Source organism: Nyctereutes procyonoides, unplaced genomic scaffold (genome assembly GCF_905146905.1).
Source record: "Nyctereutes procyonoides isolate TBG_1078 unplaced genomic scaffold, NYPRO_anot_genome, whole genome shotgun sequence".
In the NCBI taxonomy this organism is placed as follows: Eukaryota; Metazoa; Chordata; class Mammalia; order Carnivora; family Canidae; genus Nyctereutes; species Nyctereutes procyonoides.
Window position 1 is genome coordinate 53033977 of NW_026575020.1, and position 16611 is coordinate 53050587.

The 16611-nt window shown below is 52.1% G+C and overlaps 1 protein-coding gene across 2 annotated transcripts in view; it reads right to left on the bottom strand.

The window, feature by feature from the left end:
- The window catches only part of SLC39A11 (solute carrier family 39 member 11), a 328560-nt gene that overhangs the window by 26021 nt on the left and 285928 nt on the right, over nt 1-16611 (bottom strand). The gene's annotated exons all lie outside the window — the stretch shown is intronic.

Below are 16611 nucleotides of genomic sequence, written 5' to 3' on the forward strand. Positions count from 1 at the left end.
AGCGGTTTAGAGAGTGAGCATTCGGGAAAATGAGTGTCCCCCCCCACCCCCCGCAGAGGACAAAGCAAGGGCAAAGGCCTGTCGGTCGGTGTGCAAGAGCTTGGTGTGTTGGAGAAACCCGCAGAGGTCCTGAGTTAGCCGGAGTCCACTGAGGGATGGGCGGTGGAGAGGTGCGAGTGAACTTGAACTTTATTCCAAACGCAATGAGCCCCAAGAGGATTAAGGTCAGGAACATGGCAAAGGTTAGTTTTCACAATGGGGTTGGACCAGGCCTCTCAGACTGTTGGGTCGGCTGCCCTCGTAACACGCCTATAGGTGGAAATTGGCCAGCTTGGGCTAAGGCGTCATTTAGGAGCAGCAGGCAACTTTCTGATGTTGAAACAGCCAGATTTCTGTTTTCTGCCTCAAATCTATCCGCGGCGGGACCGCTTGCTCCCCACCTGCAGGGTCGAGTCTCGTCCCCAGGGCCATTACTAGTTCACCACAAGACACACTTGGGAGTTTCCAGTCCAATATAATGTGAGATGCAACATCCCTCCTTCGCGGTCCAGCAAAAAGGGTACCTGCCTTTATTCTAAGCTCCGCTGCCGGCGTGCTCACTGATGCAGGGTTATTCTGGATTAGGGCCTCACCTTACTGCCCCTCCTCTGAGAGCCGCAGCCCCGCTAGACATTGTCCAGTGTCTAGAATCCTGCTACGTGGCAATAAAACTTCACAAGGCTGACTGTGGTCTGCCCGCATTTTCAAGCAGCACTTGATCCGGGATCCCACCATCATCACGCTCCACCCGGCTCCGGGACCCCACATGATGTGTTCCTCTTGGCTGGCTGCAGCCTGTGGCCCTCCCTTCCCCCCTTGGAGGGTACTTTTCTCGAAACGGTGCCCTGGATCTGCCTGGCAGGTGGAGCTCCCTCTCAGCACAGGCACCTGGGGGCTTCTGGACAGGGAGGAGGGTGACCCCCGGGGCCAGGCTTACGCCCACCTCTTCTCCAGCTGCCACTGTGAGCGCCCATGGTGGCCCAAGATATAACATCCCCGGGTGCCCACCTGCGATACTAGCCTTCAAGTTTATAAGGGATTTTGAAAGCAGACTGATGGCCAGCAGATTTCACCTATTGAATGGGCTTGAGTTGCAGAAAAGGAGGGTCTAAATGAGAGTGTCCTTGAATCAGGGGCATAATGGGACTGGGCACAGGTGAGCTGGTCCATCCCTCTGCTGCTTGCCATTAAAGGCATTACTGAGCTGCCTAGCCAAGCATCCATCCCGTAATCCCGTTGCCTTAAGGCCAGGCAAGGAAGCCTTGCCAAGGAAATAAACAAATTCTCTAGAAGCTTCTAGAATAGCTACTTTTCAAATTCATCAGGCTGGGGAATCCTTTTCTTCAGATGAGTTCTTGGGTAGGGGCACAATGTTTAGAATAGGTGAGAGCAAAGCCCGGCTGCCACTTCCACCACGGAGACTTGAGATCTCTGTGGGACACAGTTTGAAAACCGCGGCTGAAAATGCAGAGATGCTAAGTGGGGAGCCCTAGCCCCTGTGAGGTTGAGGCATGGAAAGTTCTGCGATGCTAAATAACAACGACGGGGATGACAAAACAGTAACAGAAGCCACCTTCCCCTGAGCAAGTGTTTGCCCAGACGGAGCTACATGCTCTCCGTGTTCTGTTGTCGAACCTCCAAACCCTTCCAGCCTGTAATTCCAATTGGACACAGGCAGAAATTGAGGCACTGAGAGGCTAAGCGACATTCCCCAAGGCCACACACCTGCTGGGGTGGGGGGGGCAGGAGGGCTCCGCTTGCAACCGGTGGCATCAGAGGGCCCCTTGGCGTACGAGGACTGCGTGGCTCCACTGAACAATGGCCCAAGCTGGCCACACATCAGGAAGAGCCCAGCGGCTTCAGAGGCCACTCAAGTGGTTGTCAAATGCTCTCTGCTGATTAACTGTGAGCCTGAGAGAAGACAAGTGTGCATTGACGCCGCAGATCTCTCCCAGGCCTGTTGGGGCCTGTTTCCGCCCTCTGAATGAGGAAGCTGTGCTTTGCAGGCGCCCGCAGAACAAGAATAGGCCCTAAGATGCCTGAATGAAGGGCCCAGGGGAAATACAAAGTATTGCCATTGTTGGCGAGGGAAGCCGTGCCAGGCTAGGAGAGCGCCCAGCGGCCAAGCATTACTGCAGGAGAGGGACGATGTTAATATTTTTCTGGGCAAACAATGCAACTTATCTAACTGGAAACCCTGCAGCCATGACCTCATGCTGGACAAGCCTCTCAACCCAGGCCAGGCCATCATGAATGCATCCACAGCTGGGCTGCCCTCCACCCGAGACCAATACCCTTCTGCTTTCCAGACTGTGTGTGTGTACAGGGGTGGGGGTGGAGGGATACCTTAGCTACCACCCCCCCACCCCGGGTATCCCCTAGTGGCTCCCCGAATTTAACAGGGCGTCTGCTAGCAACGAGAGGAGATCGTTAGGGCAGGAGCAGTTCATAGATAGATTCCACAGTGGCCTCTAAGAGCCAAATTATTTTCCACAGGTAGGGAAGGGAAGGATTTCAGGCCCGCTGAAGGTGGCAGGAAGACAAAAGTACAGCCCTCAGGAGGAGCAGTCACATGGAAACCTCTGGAGCAGATAAACCAGACCAGACATTCCAAATATGCAAGGGAGAGTGAGTGCCCTTTGTGGGAAGGGGCAAGTAGGGAAAGGGTCACTCCACTGATGTGAGATCTCTTCTCAGCACATTTCAAGACCTCTTGAAGCCTCGTCTCAAAGGAGTGATCCTATAAATAGAGATTTTAAGCAGAAGGGCAGCCTTGGGGATGGGGGAGTGTCTGGGAGATTTTTCAAAACGTGGATGCCAACTCCTTGCGGATGAAACTTTTTTTTTTTTTTATTGGGGATCCCTGGGTGGCTCAGTGGTTTCACGCCTGCCTTTAGCTCAGGGCGCGATCCTGAAGTCCCGGGATCGAGTCCTGCATCGATGGGATCCTCCCAGCATGGAGCCTGCTTCTCCCTCTGCCCGTGTCTCTGCCTCTCTCTTTCTCTCTCTTTCTCTCTCTCTATGTCCATCATAAATAAATAAATAAATAAGTAAATAAATAAATAAATAAATAAATAAATAAAAATAAAATAAAGATTTTATTTATTTATTCCTGAGAGAGGCAGAGACATAGGCAGAGGGAGAAGCAGGCTCCCTGCGGGACTCGATCCCAAGACTCCGGGATCATGCTCTGAGCCCCAGGCAGACACTCAACCACTGAGCAACCCAGGTGCCCCCGGATGAAGCCTATTGATCAAGTTCCCCAGGTGATGTAGAAGTGCTGTCCTCACTGAGGACCCCGAGGGTGGGGGAAGAGATGGAGAAAAGCCTTCAGCTCAGGTCCTGGCTCACCCGTCTCCTTGCAGTGACCTTGGGCAAGTCACTCCCTTCCCCGTATCTGCTTCTCTCTGTGTAAAAATGTACTGCACTGTGTCCTGAGCATCCTCTCTGTACCGTATCCATCTGTACCCGACCCTGGGTCTAGTCTTTCTGAGATTTTTTTTTTTTAAAGTGGTTAGCTAAAAAAAATAAATAAATAAAAAATAAAGTGGTTAGCTAGTCCAACCATTTGGAAACTGATGACGGGGCCTCCCATATGGTTAACCCCAGAAGGACTTCTTAGCCAGAAATGCAAAAGCTGAATTAATTAATTAATTATTATTATTATTATTATTATTATTATTATTATTTTTTGCCCTCAGAATGCTTACCTTCTGGGAGCTGGATCAACAGCTGTTTGCAGCTGAAACAGTGCCTGAAGTCATTTCAGCCATTGAGTATTAATGCCACTAACGTCACCAGAGTAAACCAGGGACATTCTTGAGAATTACTCACACGTGGAAACTAAATATGAATAGAGCCAGTGTTGGTCCTGGACTCACCTTTGACTCACGTTCATGTGCAGATGTCTTTTGTTCACGAAAGTCTCCGCAGTGTTCACGGGGCCCCAAGTGCCTGTGCGTTTCTGGACCAGATACTCCCCCCCACCCACCCCGCCACAGCTATGACACTCTGTTAAAATGGGGTCAGTTGGGCTACCCAGTAGGTATAATGCCTGGCCTTGAGGGGTCAGGGGGCAGGGAACAGGCCTGTCCCACCCAACCCAGGAGCCCTGGCCGGACCAGGCCCCCTGCAGACTGTCTGCCTGCCGGCCTCGACTGCCTGTCTATCCATCCATGCCGAGTGCCTTTTCGTAAAATTGCTCAACAACTCGGGGCCGTGAGATGGGGTGGGGTGAGGAGGGAGAGGAGAGCAAGGATTTACACATGTACCCAGTGTCCAGGAGCTGCTGTGGAGAGAAGGGGAGCTGAGAGGACGGCACTGCACTTCCTATGGGCGGCTTTGCAGCCTCGCCCGCTCTCTGGCCTCTGCAGGGTCCGCTTCCTCGGGCAACACCTGTTTGCCAGGAAGGGGTAGTAGCGGTCGGTGTGATTCGGGTCCACCCTGCACTACCAGAATATTGAATTTTGTCAGCATTCCGTGGGCTTTATCAGATGCCAAATATCTTCATAACAACCAAACATCTGGATCACTTTTAAATTAGGGAGCGACCCCAGACGACAATGGAACAAACAAGAATGACCAGAATCCAAAGGAAACCTCCCCTCCCACCCCCACCCCCCACACCTTCCCCGCCCTCAATCCAGGTCAAAAGGCGAGCCTCCCAATTCGGCGGGTACCTCGACCACCCCTCGTCTGGGCGCCCCCCCCCCGGCTGTCTGGTTGCCCTCAGCCCCGAGAAGGTGCGTGAGCACTTGGCCTCACACAGGCCCCGCTTTTCTCCAAATCTGTGTGGGCTCGGACCCTTGTCCAGCACGCCTGCGGCCCGGGGGACATCCCTCCCATCCTTAATCCAAACCCAAGGGTGCAGATCAGCAGGGCTGCCTGCCAAGCACTCTGGCCAGACGCTGCCCAGATGTCAGGAGGGGCCTGGCCTGGAAAGAACTCGGACACGTTACTAAAATATTTTATTTAACAATGAGATCAGTAAACCGTCCGGTTCCCTGGGTGGTCCCAGAGCAGCGAGCATCTCGCTTCCCAGAAGCTTGATGGATGCTGCATCATCTAAGGAAAACTGCTGTGTCCTCAGGAGCACAGAGCCCAGTGGGAGACCCCGAGCCAAGGGGACCCCAGTCTTCCCTGCCCCGGGTCTGTCCCCGCCACCCACGGCCGCCGCAGCCGTCCTCCCCGAGCACAGAATTGCCCGGACTATTACTCCTCTACTCAAAACCCCTTCCTAGCTCCCCACTGTCGACATCAGGGGTTGGCAAACTATGGCCACAGGCCACATCTAACCTGTCCTGGTTTAGTAAATAGAGTTTTCCTGGAACCCAGCCACGCCCATCCATTTGTACTATTTATGGCTGCTTTGGGGTTAAAAGGGCAGAAATGCATAGTTGCCACAAAGCTTAAAATGTTTGCTCCCTGGCGCTTTAGAGAAATGGATGGTCGGCTGTGCCCCCCTGAGATTGCCCACAGGTTCCTTGCTTATTTAAGCCGTAGTCGGTGAAGTTGGAATTGGCTCCTTCGGGGCACCTCCCTGAGCCCTGGTGTCCTTTGCAGCTTCCTGCTCTGGCTCCTCTTTCATGGGCTTCAAAGGGCCTGTCTCCTCGATGTCTCCCGGATACCACGGTCCCCCGTGGCCTCAGCTTGCTGGCTGCTCTGCCCCCCGTGGGGCACCTCCAGGGCGCGGCCCTAACTCCGTGGAGCCCCTTGGCTTGGTAGTTGACCTGGCTTTGAATTTCCTCAAGGAAGAGCCAGTTCTGCTGGGCTACAGACCCCGACCCAGCTGCCACTCAGCTCCCCCCATCCTGTGAGGCTTTCCCCACACCCACCCGTGTGCTGTGGGGCTGAGGCTGGGGCGCTGGGAGGGACGGAGGGGTGTCTGCTGTCCCCTCCCCTGCCACATGCTGTGTCTTTTCCATTCTGTCCTCTCCAGTGGATCTATAGCTGGCCGGGGACTGGGAGGCAGGATGATGACCAACAAGGCACAGGAAGGGGGGGCTTGTGGGGTCCTGTCAGGGTCTGTCCACTACAGTCTGGGATAGAGTTTCTCTGCAGCAAGACCTGGGGTTGGGGCTGGTGGTCCCTGTGCTGCACTGCAGAGTCTGCCGTCCTGGCTCTGTGGCCCAGAGGTGGTGGGGACGCCACGGGTCCCCACTCAGAGACCCCCCTCCCGGGGCCAGTCCTTCTCTCTCTCTCCCTCCTTCCGGGCATGCGCAGGGCTGCCCTCCTTGAGGCTGGGAGCGGAACTTCCCTCCGCCCTTCCTTCCTTCTCTCCTGTCTGCCCCTTTCCTTGGCCTGGTACTGAATTCTTCGGTTCTCTTTGGAAATCATGGGAACGGCCCACACAGGGGTCAGAGGCCAGGAATGCCAAGAAGGGTAGAAATGGGAAATCCACTTCTGGTTACCGCACACCACTCCCCCCCGGCCCCAACCTCAATTCAGGTCTCTGCCTCGACGCCTCCCCCCTCCCCATCCCTGCAGGCCTCCCCTGAATGCCAGTCTAAACAGAGCCCACCTCCACCACTCATCCCACGGGCTTGGCCTCACTCCTGGCTTGATCTTTCTCCTCGGCATGTCTGTCTACCATCTGGCACATTCCTGCTCATGTGATCGTGGTTGGTCCCTTCTCCCTAAAAGGAAGGCAAAGCTTCACTAGAGCTGGACACTTCCTGGACCCTGACGTGTGGCTGGTTCTGTGCCTGGAACCCAGTGGGCACTTGGCAAGTCATTTTTGCTCAAGACATCTTTATTCCAGGGGAATGTCACACAAAGGAGGGCGTGGTGGGCTGCATGGTGGCCCCCCAAAAGGAACACCCACATCCCACAACCTGTGAACGTGACCTTATTTGGAAAAAGGGTCTTTGTGGATATATTTAAGTTAAGGATCTGGAGCTGATATTGACTGGGATTATCTGGTAGGGCCCTACATCCAATGACAAGTGTCTGTAGAAGACACAGAGGAGGGACACACAGAAGAGGAGAGGGCCACGTGAGGCCGGGGTCAGACGGAGGCCAGACTTACTCTGCCCAAAGCCAAGAATTGCCCAGAGCCACCAGTGTCCACAAGAGGCAAGAGACGATTTCCACCTGGAGCCCTCAGAGGGAGGGCGGCCCTGCCAACACCCTGGTTGCAGACTTCTGGCCTCCAGCATTGGGAGGAAACTTATTTCTGTCATGTTAAGCCCTCCGGTTTGTGGTAATTTGTTCCGGCAGCCAGAGGACACTAGTATGGGGCAGCCAGGGTGTGTGGGAGGGCGCATCTGTAACACCTGGACGCCAGGTGTGGCGAAACAGACTCTGGTGCGGGGCAAAGAGTCTGTGAGGAGAGACAGATAATAATTAAGTAGAGAGGAAAGCATATATAATTACAGCTTGCGAAGGGCTCAGAAGGAAACAGGTGGGCTGGTGGGATCAAGAGTAAATGGGGGTGAGGTGGAGGGGAGGGCAGGGACTTTCAGAGGAGCTGGCATTTCAGTGGGGGTCTCGGGGATGGGGAGGAGCAGCAGAGCTTAGGCTTGTGACTGGGTCCTCTCCTGGGTCTTCTCCTGGGTCCTCACTAGGTCCTCTCCTGGGTCCTCACTGGGTCCTCTCCTGGGTCCTCACTGGGTCCTCTCCTGGGTCCTCACTGGGTCCTCTCCTGGGTCCTCACTGGGTCCTCACCTGGGTCCTCACTGGGTCCTCACCTGGGTCCTCTCCTGGGTTCTCACTGGGTCCTCTCCTGGGTTCTCACTGGGTCCTCTCCTGGGTCCTCACCTGGATCCTGCCTGACCTTAGCCTTTGCCTCTCATTACTCCTTCCTTCACCCCCATCGTCCACCACACCGACACGTGATCTCTCAAAGCACAAATAACGATGGCCACTACTTCAAAGGTGTCTGCCAGGAGAGCTCAGGATGTGAGGGGCTGATATTAATCCCCACGCTACAGATCAAAGACCCAAGGCCAGGGGCTTGGTGGACACTTGCACGGTTAAACCACGATCACGCTCCAAAGTCTGTTCCTCTTCCCGCTGGGCTTCACGGACAGTCCTCGCCATGCTTGTCTTGCTCAAGAGCCTTCAGGGGTTGCCCACAGCCTGACATTAAAAAAATCCACACTCTCTTGTGCAACATCATTGCCCCTAACTCTGCGATTTCCATGGAAAATGTCATCTAATCTACTGCCATTCCGCATCAAGAATTCTCCAGTTTACCCACACAGACCTGCTCGCCGCTATTTAGCACCTCCGTGAATTTGCTTTGGATAATCATGTTGCCAATGATATACCACGTAAATACTATGATAATATTGTTACGTTATCATTCCTCATCTTTTCTGAGCCCCGCTGCACGTTCCATGCTGTTCTAGATGCTTCACACACAGCATTGGCTTCTTCCTGCCGCAGCCTTGTGCCACATGCCTCAGCATCTGCATTTGGTACACGGACCCTAGGATACTGGCCTGAGGCTGGGGGTGACCTTCTGTGCCCCCCTGTGTGTTCCACTACACCCTGCCCACAGAATTCCTATCTGTTTCTTCCCCCTAACAACGACAGCAACATTCACATGACCTTTGATGGTTTTAGTACTTCTGCATATGTACTTTTACTGCAAAACCTTCCCTGACCACCCCTAGATGAAGGTATCTCTCAATTTGTTCCCAATAAGGGCCCAAGGTAAGGCTGGGTGGTGGGAAGCAGGTAGGAAAGGCTTGGAACCCCTCCCTCCCACAGTCACCATCAATCTCACTGCCACCAAACCATCTCACAGAAACTAAAAAGCCAAATATCCAGAGCTAGGGGCTCACTCCACCATGGGGGAGACCCCAGGACTCCATCTCCCGACTGGAGCCCACCCGCCCGAGGAGGCACATGGAGCACATCCTACGGTGGGGACCACCCCGTGACCCAGGAACTCCGCAAACACTCTTCTGGCTGCCTGGCCCTCTACGTGGCCATTGGGATGACGGGCCTGGGAAGGAGAAGACACAGGGCACAATGCTCTGCCAAGGTCCCTGGCCACAACCCCAGGGCCGGCAATTTATTAGCAGACAGGAGCCATACAAGCTCGGCTATCACAGTTACAGCCTTGTCCAGAAACAATGCTGCCTTTCAAATTGTTTTCCGCCTGGGACGGTGGATTTATAAACTGAACTGAGGACGCCTTGTTCTAAGTGGGTCTGGTTTAGGAGTATCCTGATAAGATAAACACAGATAATGACCTGCTTGGGGGGGGGGGGAGACGCTTTTATATGTGCCCTCCATGTCTGCATTTACACACATATGGCCTGACATTTGGGGGCTGCTTTTCAGATCAAAGGGAGCAGAAGAAGAAAAAGGAAAAAAAAAAAAAGCCATTTTTCTGGATCTCTTTCCAGAAAGGAAGTTGGATGTAATTATAAGATGTTTAGGTTTGTTTCTCTCTAAACAGCTTAGAAATAAACTGATTTGGTTACTCCCGAAAGGGAGTGGGGGCGGCGGGTGTTTCTAAAACTGCCTCTGGTGTGTTCAGCATGGTGAGGCTGGGTGGCTACCACCCATCATACTTGAAGCTGGGTGACGTGCACAGGGGGTTTATTATAGCTGTCTCTTGTTTTTGATGTATGTTTACACGTTTCCATAATAAAAGCAAAAAAATAAAACAAGGCAAATTTGGCTAAAGAATTACTGAAGCTGGTGATGGGCATATGGAGATTTATTATAGCATTTTCCTTCCCATATGTTTGTTTAAAACACTCCAGTGTAAAAAGCAAAAAAAAAAAAAAAAAAAAAAAAAGAGGGGAGCTTTGGCTGAAAGGCAATGCCTTAAAACCCCATTCCTCTTATTCAACGAGTATTTCTTTGTGCCACATACTGTCCTAAGTACTGGGAGACGGTGTCGGACGGGACAGTCCCCAGACTACAAATATTCCTCCAGGGTGAACATCTGGTTGGGCTTCCTCGGCGATGAAGGATACTTTTGGGGGAGGATCTGTGAAGGGGGAAAGGAGAGCCCTCTAGACCCAGCTGGGAGTTGGGGAGGAGGGAGCAGCTCTGGCCTGGCCCCTCAGAAATCGATCTAGTCTGTTATGACTGAGAATTCTGGAGCAGGACAGAGGGGAGAGGCTCCAGGGAGCCCCCACAACGTGTGACAGGACCTGTTTGTTCATGTCACCAGTAACAGCCACCCCCTGAGGCTGAAAGGCATTTTCAGGGAGGGTCCCATCCACCTCTCACCTTGGGGCTGCACTATCAAGGCTCAGGACACACAGCTATCTTTTCTGTATTTTTTCTTTTAAAGATTTTATTTATTTATTCATGAGAGACACACAGAGAGAGGCAGAGACACAGGCAGAGGGAGAAGCAGGCTCCTCACCAGGAGCCCGATGGGGGACTCGATCCCAGGACCCCGGGATCATGACATGACCCAAAGGCAGATGCTCAACTGCTGAGCCACCCAGGCTGCCCTCTTTTCTGTTTTTAAATGTCTCTGGGGACGAAGCAACCCCAGAATCGAGGCTGGCAAGAGAGGCTGAGGCTGCGAACATTCTCAGCTTCCGAGCAGGTGGCAAAAGCCTTCTGTGCAGCTCTGTGCTCTGTTAACTGCACCACCCATGATTCATCCTCACTGGCCGGGCACAGGCAGCTGAAATCCTGGAATGTCCAGATTTCTGGTTTGCCATGTATGTAGAACCTTCGAGAAACCATTTCCTGAATCTGGGTTTTGGTGGAGTCCCACACCGAGAAGTCAGACCATGGAAAACCCAGAGGGGCAGTGAGCCCGCTCTGGAACCCTTCCTCTGGTATCTTACCCACAAGTCACACAGAAAATAAGCTACAAGGTTTCTTCGAGAATAGAAGTTCAAGGATGTAGAAACCTCAGTTTCAGGTCCAAGGTCTGGGGGGCCCTTCCATGGCCAGGGCACCACGGTGTCCGGGAGATGGGCATGGTTTGGGCCAGCTGCTTTTTTTTTTTTTAACTTAAGGTTCATATTTTGCACTTGTGATCGTTCTCATGCGTTCAGTTGGGACAGAAAACTTGGTTCAAGTTTTCTCAATAGTTTCTTTTTTTATTATTATATTATTATTATTATTTCTTGGAGTTCAATTTGCCAACATATAGCATAACACCCAGTGCTCATCGGTAGTTTCCCATCAACAACTGGGGTGGAGGAGTGATGCTAAGTCTCAGAAGCGTAGAGTCATTTCTATCTAACTGGGGGAAGCTAAGATGTCAGGGGGACCTCTGACTGTTTCTTTACACACCATCGAACGCCTAGAAGTATTTACTGGTTTCTGAGCATCTCCTAGAGACAGTCCCACAGAGGTGAGGCTGGGGTGGCCAGGGAAGGGGAAGTCACGATGGCACCATCCCTGTCCCCGGGCTCCAACATGAGCTGACCAGGCCAAACAAGTGGGGGGGGGGGCAGGCGACGGGGCCGATGAGTGGGGCCCCCGCTGCGGAGCTGGAAGCCTGGGGTTGCCAGTCGAGCACGGATGTCACAGCACAGCGGGGAGGGACACTTTAACATCCTATCCCAGCAGTGCAGCGTGGAAACCTTGGGAGACCTGACCACGTCCTGCCGTTCTCATCCAGATGTTTGGCACAATTTTGGCATTACCCACAATGCCTCCCAGGAGGTTAGAGACCTGGAATTCTGGCTGGAGAGAAGGAGGCGCAGAGGACGCAGTCCAAGCCTCTGAAGTGTGGTTCTTCAGGAGACTGGGAGCAGCTGCTCCCTTTCCACTGGGGAGGGCGTACAGAATGGTTTTGAGGGGTGGCTAAGTAGGAAGGCCTTGGGGCCTGTGAGAGCTCTTTCGGAAGACAGTAAGTAAAGCCTTTAACAGAACACAGGCATCCCTTGGCTCGAACACATGACTAATTTACCCCGGGATGCGCCAATCCATGCTCTATGCATTTGCACTAATTTGCAATGGGTTTCAACTCTGTTCTTCTGAGTCCGAGGATAGGAGCCTACTATTTTGGATTTAACCAGCCCCTGGCACAAGCCTGGCACCTAGTAGGCCTTCAAGTGTTTGAAGGATGCACCACCTGCAGTGGTGGCTCTCAGCCACGGAGATCTGGCCCCTCAGGGGACACTGGGTAGGGTGCTTCTGGTACCTAGTGGCTGGAGCCTGGCGATGCTGTGAAAGAGCCCCCAGTGCATGGGGTAGTCCCCACGATGAAGAATGATCTGTCCCAAAGACTGACGGAGCCCAGCTCTGGCAATCGCTTTTGCACACGAGCCTAGGAGAGGGAGTGGAGTCTTCCTTTCCAAGGAATGTTAAGAATGGATTCCAGCTGTCCTTGTGGCTTGAGGAGGCTGGGGTGGACGAGGGAGACTTCAACGGGCGGCCTAGTCTCTTGGGCTCCATCATCACCCCATCACCAGGCTGCGGACTGTCCGGTTTTCATTCTTTTGCCTTTTCCTCCTGCTCGGATTTACTGTACAGATTTTCCCTGAAATGTTAGGGGGTTTCCATCAGGAGTGGATCCTGTCCAAACCATAAAGCAGTGAAAAGTCCCTCCCGTGGGACTGATGTTCCTGTTGTGTCTGTGCTTCAAGACAGTAGAGACAACAACATAAAGCCCGTGTATCAAAACCAAATCCCTCTAGACTCAAGCTGCAACCTGCAGGAACTTTCCCGGCCAAGTCAGAACTGATAGCCTTTTAATTAGAGCAGTTCCGTGGGGGCAAGAGGTGGAAGAGGTGTTATGATAAAAATACACAGCAAGCAATGAATGCCTTTGAAGGAGCATTTCCCTGCCCGGGTGGAGGTAGTGCCAGCCTGGGTGACACCCGCGGGTCAAGCGCTCAGGGCATCTTTGCCCCACGGGGGGCCCAGTCCTGTCTTGGGCTTAACACCGGGCTCGTGAAGCACACGGGCTCAGAGGTCTGAGCTCTCAACTACTTTTCTGATGAGCTAACGTAGCTTTTCTAAGGCCAGACCGAGTCCCCAGACAGATCCAGTTTTTAAATCCTTCTCAAAAAACGGTGACATTCCACTCCAAACAAGATAGACTCAGGGCTTTTAAACACCAAGACCCTGGATGAATGCCTCCCACCACAGTGTCTTTCTGGGTCAGGCTCAGAAATTAATTTCTGTTTGATGACCCCTGGACGGAGGAGCCCACTCCCTAAGAGTAAAAGCTATTACTTTTACTACTGAGTACCTGCAACATGCCAGACCCTGTTCTGGGCATTTGATGTATATTAACTCATTAATACAAGGGAAAGGGGCACCTGAGTGGCTCAGTGGTTGAGCATCTGCCTTCAGCTCAGGTTGTGATCCCATGGTTCTGGGATCCAGTCCCTCACTGAGCTCCCCGCAGGGAGCCTGCTTCTCCCTCTGCCGGTGTCTCTGCCTTTTTCTGCGTGCCTCTCATGAATACATAAATAAAATCTTAAAAAAAAAAATACAAGGGAGATCATCCTATTGTCCCCAATTTACAGGTGAGAAAACTAAGGTACAGAGATCTGGAGTCTTAATCAAAGCCACCCCACAGGTCAGCGGCAGAGTCTAGACTTGGACCCGGGGACAGTGGCTTCAGAGTCCGTGCTCGTGACACTGTGCTAGGCTAGGCTGCCTCTCTGGAGAACAATGCCCCAATTCTTCAGTCATTCAGACTAAGAAAGTAAAAGAAGGAGCTAAGTTCACAGGTCCTGAGAAATAACAGCAAAAAGAGGACTTGAGTTTGTGAAGCCCTGGGCAGTTTATGAAGCACGTTTCTTACGATCTCTCGTAGGTCCGACAAGGTCCTCAATCTGATGGTGGCCTCTGGGCAGGCAAGGACACCGCCACCAGAAACAGCCAGAGCATATCCTCTGGAATATGGAAGGACCAATGGAATCAAGCAGGAAGGACCAAGAGTATGAAGGCCCCGTCTTGAAGAGACCAGGCAACTCCCCCCGGGGAACCCACCTTGTGCCCTCTCAGTCCTTAGGGGTTCAGTCAACACTGTGCTGGGCTCCAGGAAGCAGACTGATCCTACTCCAGATGATGGGTATAATTCCAATCAGCTAGTTGTTGGTTCGACTGGTTCAACTTGTGGTAGAAGTTGGTTTAATTGGACCTCAAGGGAGCCAATGAAAGGAGATGGCCCATTTCTGTCAGACTTGAACCTGGGAGGATACAGGGCTGGAGCTGTCAACAGGAGGCTATCTTGCCACCACAGAGAACCCAAAAATCAAGATAACATTGAAGACAGCAGAGCTGAAGGAGAGAAGAACAAGCAGAGGTCTGATGATATCATAGGTGCCCCTGGACCAAACTGTGCTTGAAGCCAGACTCCCTGGACTTTCCAGCTCTGTGTACCGGTTAATTCTCTTCTTAGCTTAGGACGATAGGACTATGGTTCTCTTCCTTACAAATGAACACTGAAAATACCTTGTTTAAAAAGTTGCACAATTACACTATACTGATTGGGAACAGAGTGTGGAAAAGGTTGGTCATGGAGATCTTGCTCCCTCTCCCCTCACCTTTATGTGAAAGGAGAACGATGGGGCTCAGTTGGATGAGCGTCTGCCTTTGGCTTAGGTCATGATCCCGGGGTCCTGGGATGGAGCCCCATGTCAGACTCCCTGCTCAGTGGGGAATCTGCTTCTCCCTTTGCCCCTCTCCCTGCTTGTACTCTCTCTCTCTCTCTCTCAAGTAGATAAATGAAATCCTAAAAAGAAAAAAAAAAAGAGAAAAGAAAAGAAAACAACAAAGAAAGGACAACATAAACTCTAGGAAAGCATAGGAAATATGGTTGACTTTCTGTGCACTATGTTGGTAGGCATGGTGATTATCTGTGGATGTTGTTAGGAAATTCACGGGATTAGTTCCTGTGGGGATTATTCGTTGCGCTGTATGGACTCCTACACACAGCCACATTGTACCCTTGATACCAACTAGCATTTGCAACTACAGGCTCTGGGTGACAGGTTGGATGGATAAGAGTGGATGGCTTGGCCCATTTCCTCTACCTGAAGGTCAACATAAAGGGTTTGGCATCCCAGCAGATGGAGGGCGGTCTAGCTCGGTGTCAACGGCTGGGCTATGTGTACCTTCCCCGGCATGTTTCACTAAAGCAAAAAGCTCCTGCTTGGGCCGGTTATTTACTTCATGAATTCCGGGTTGCAAACATCCAAAAAAGAGTAAAAAATCAAGCAATCATGACACCTTTCCAGTGATTCTATTCTCCATAAATTGTTCAGCCTCCAGAAAGCCCACAGCAATTTTCTGTTCCTCAAGATGCAAGGCCTCCAGCTCTGGACCATCCCTGGGGAGTCTAATTTGAATGTGAGGGACCGACTGGGCCGATGGGGCCCCAGGTGTTTGGGGGCTGCTGGGACTGCCAAACAGCTGCCTGCCGACACCCTGGGTTTCAGAGGTGGGGCGTCACTGTGTTTGTTTCCCTGCTGATTGAATTACTCATGCCTCATTTGTCCACTTCCCTGAAACAATCTTTTTTGGATGCATTTGGAAACCCGAGTCTCTGTGGTTTGTCTGGACTGGTTTCTATTTGTGGAAGAAGGAGAGCTTGCTTGTCTAGGGCGCGCAGAGAAAAATGGGTTCAGCAGAAGTCACGAGACCCTTGGTTTCCTGCAGTTGTCTCCAGGAACCCAGATTCCTCACAGAACGCCTCTGTTCCCTTTGGAAGCTCCCAGTGGAATGCAGTGGGGGAAACATGGCCAAATCTCCAGTGTTCATAAATGATTCTCAAGTCTCCGAGAACGCTCTGGCAAAGACGGATCAAGAAGCATACTGCAAGCAGAAAGGGCAGTGGCAAGCAAATAATTACCGAGCCTGTTGGTAAACAGACCCAGGGAATGTATTCAGCTTGTTCACTCTTGTCTGTGAGACAGAATGTAATACCATCCTGTTTCTGTTTTTTGTCTACCCATGACCCAAGTTAGAGCTTGCTTAATTTCTGTTTACAATGTGGGTCTCATGGGGATAGAGGGAACGAGAGGTCTGGCCAGAGTTGGGGGGTGGGGTGGAGGGAAGGGCTCACCTGCCCAAGAAGAATGCCCTGTAGACCAGTGGTTCTCAAGCCTGAGTAGAAAAGTCACTTGAGGAGCCCAGGCCTGAACCCAGCCCCATTAAATCAGAATCGCCCCAGGGAAGCACCTCTGATTCAGTATTTCAAAGCCCCAGACGATCCCAACATGCAACCAAGGTTTAGAACCAGTGCTCGAGAGCTACGCTACCCAATATGGTAGCCATGAGCCATGGGTGGCTATGGAACATCCGAAACGTGGTAAATCCAAATTGAGATGCGCTACAAATGGGAAATGTGCACCAGATTTCCAAGAGTTAGCATGACAAAGAGAATGCGAGTCACGTCATCGTTAACAATCTTGTTACACTGAACTATATCATCAACAATGTTGTGACACTGCTTGCCAGTGAAACAAGTGGGCCCTGTCCCCAGTGAGAATGTGTACGCGTGAAGGGGCAGGAACGCGGATGGTGGATGATGCTGTAGGGTAGGTCAAAAATCTCTAAGGAATCACTCAAGGAAGGGAAAGACAGAAGACAAACTTACATGCCTTCAAGACAGCATCTTTTCCATTTATATGGATGGAGCACACATTCCCAATCATCTCCCTTGGCACACTCCCT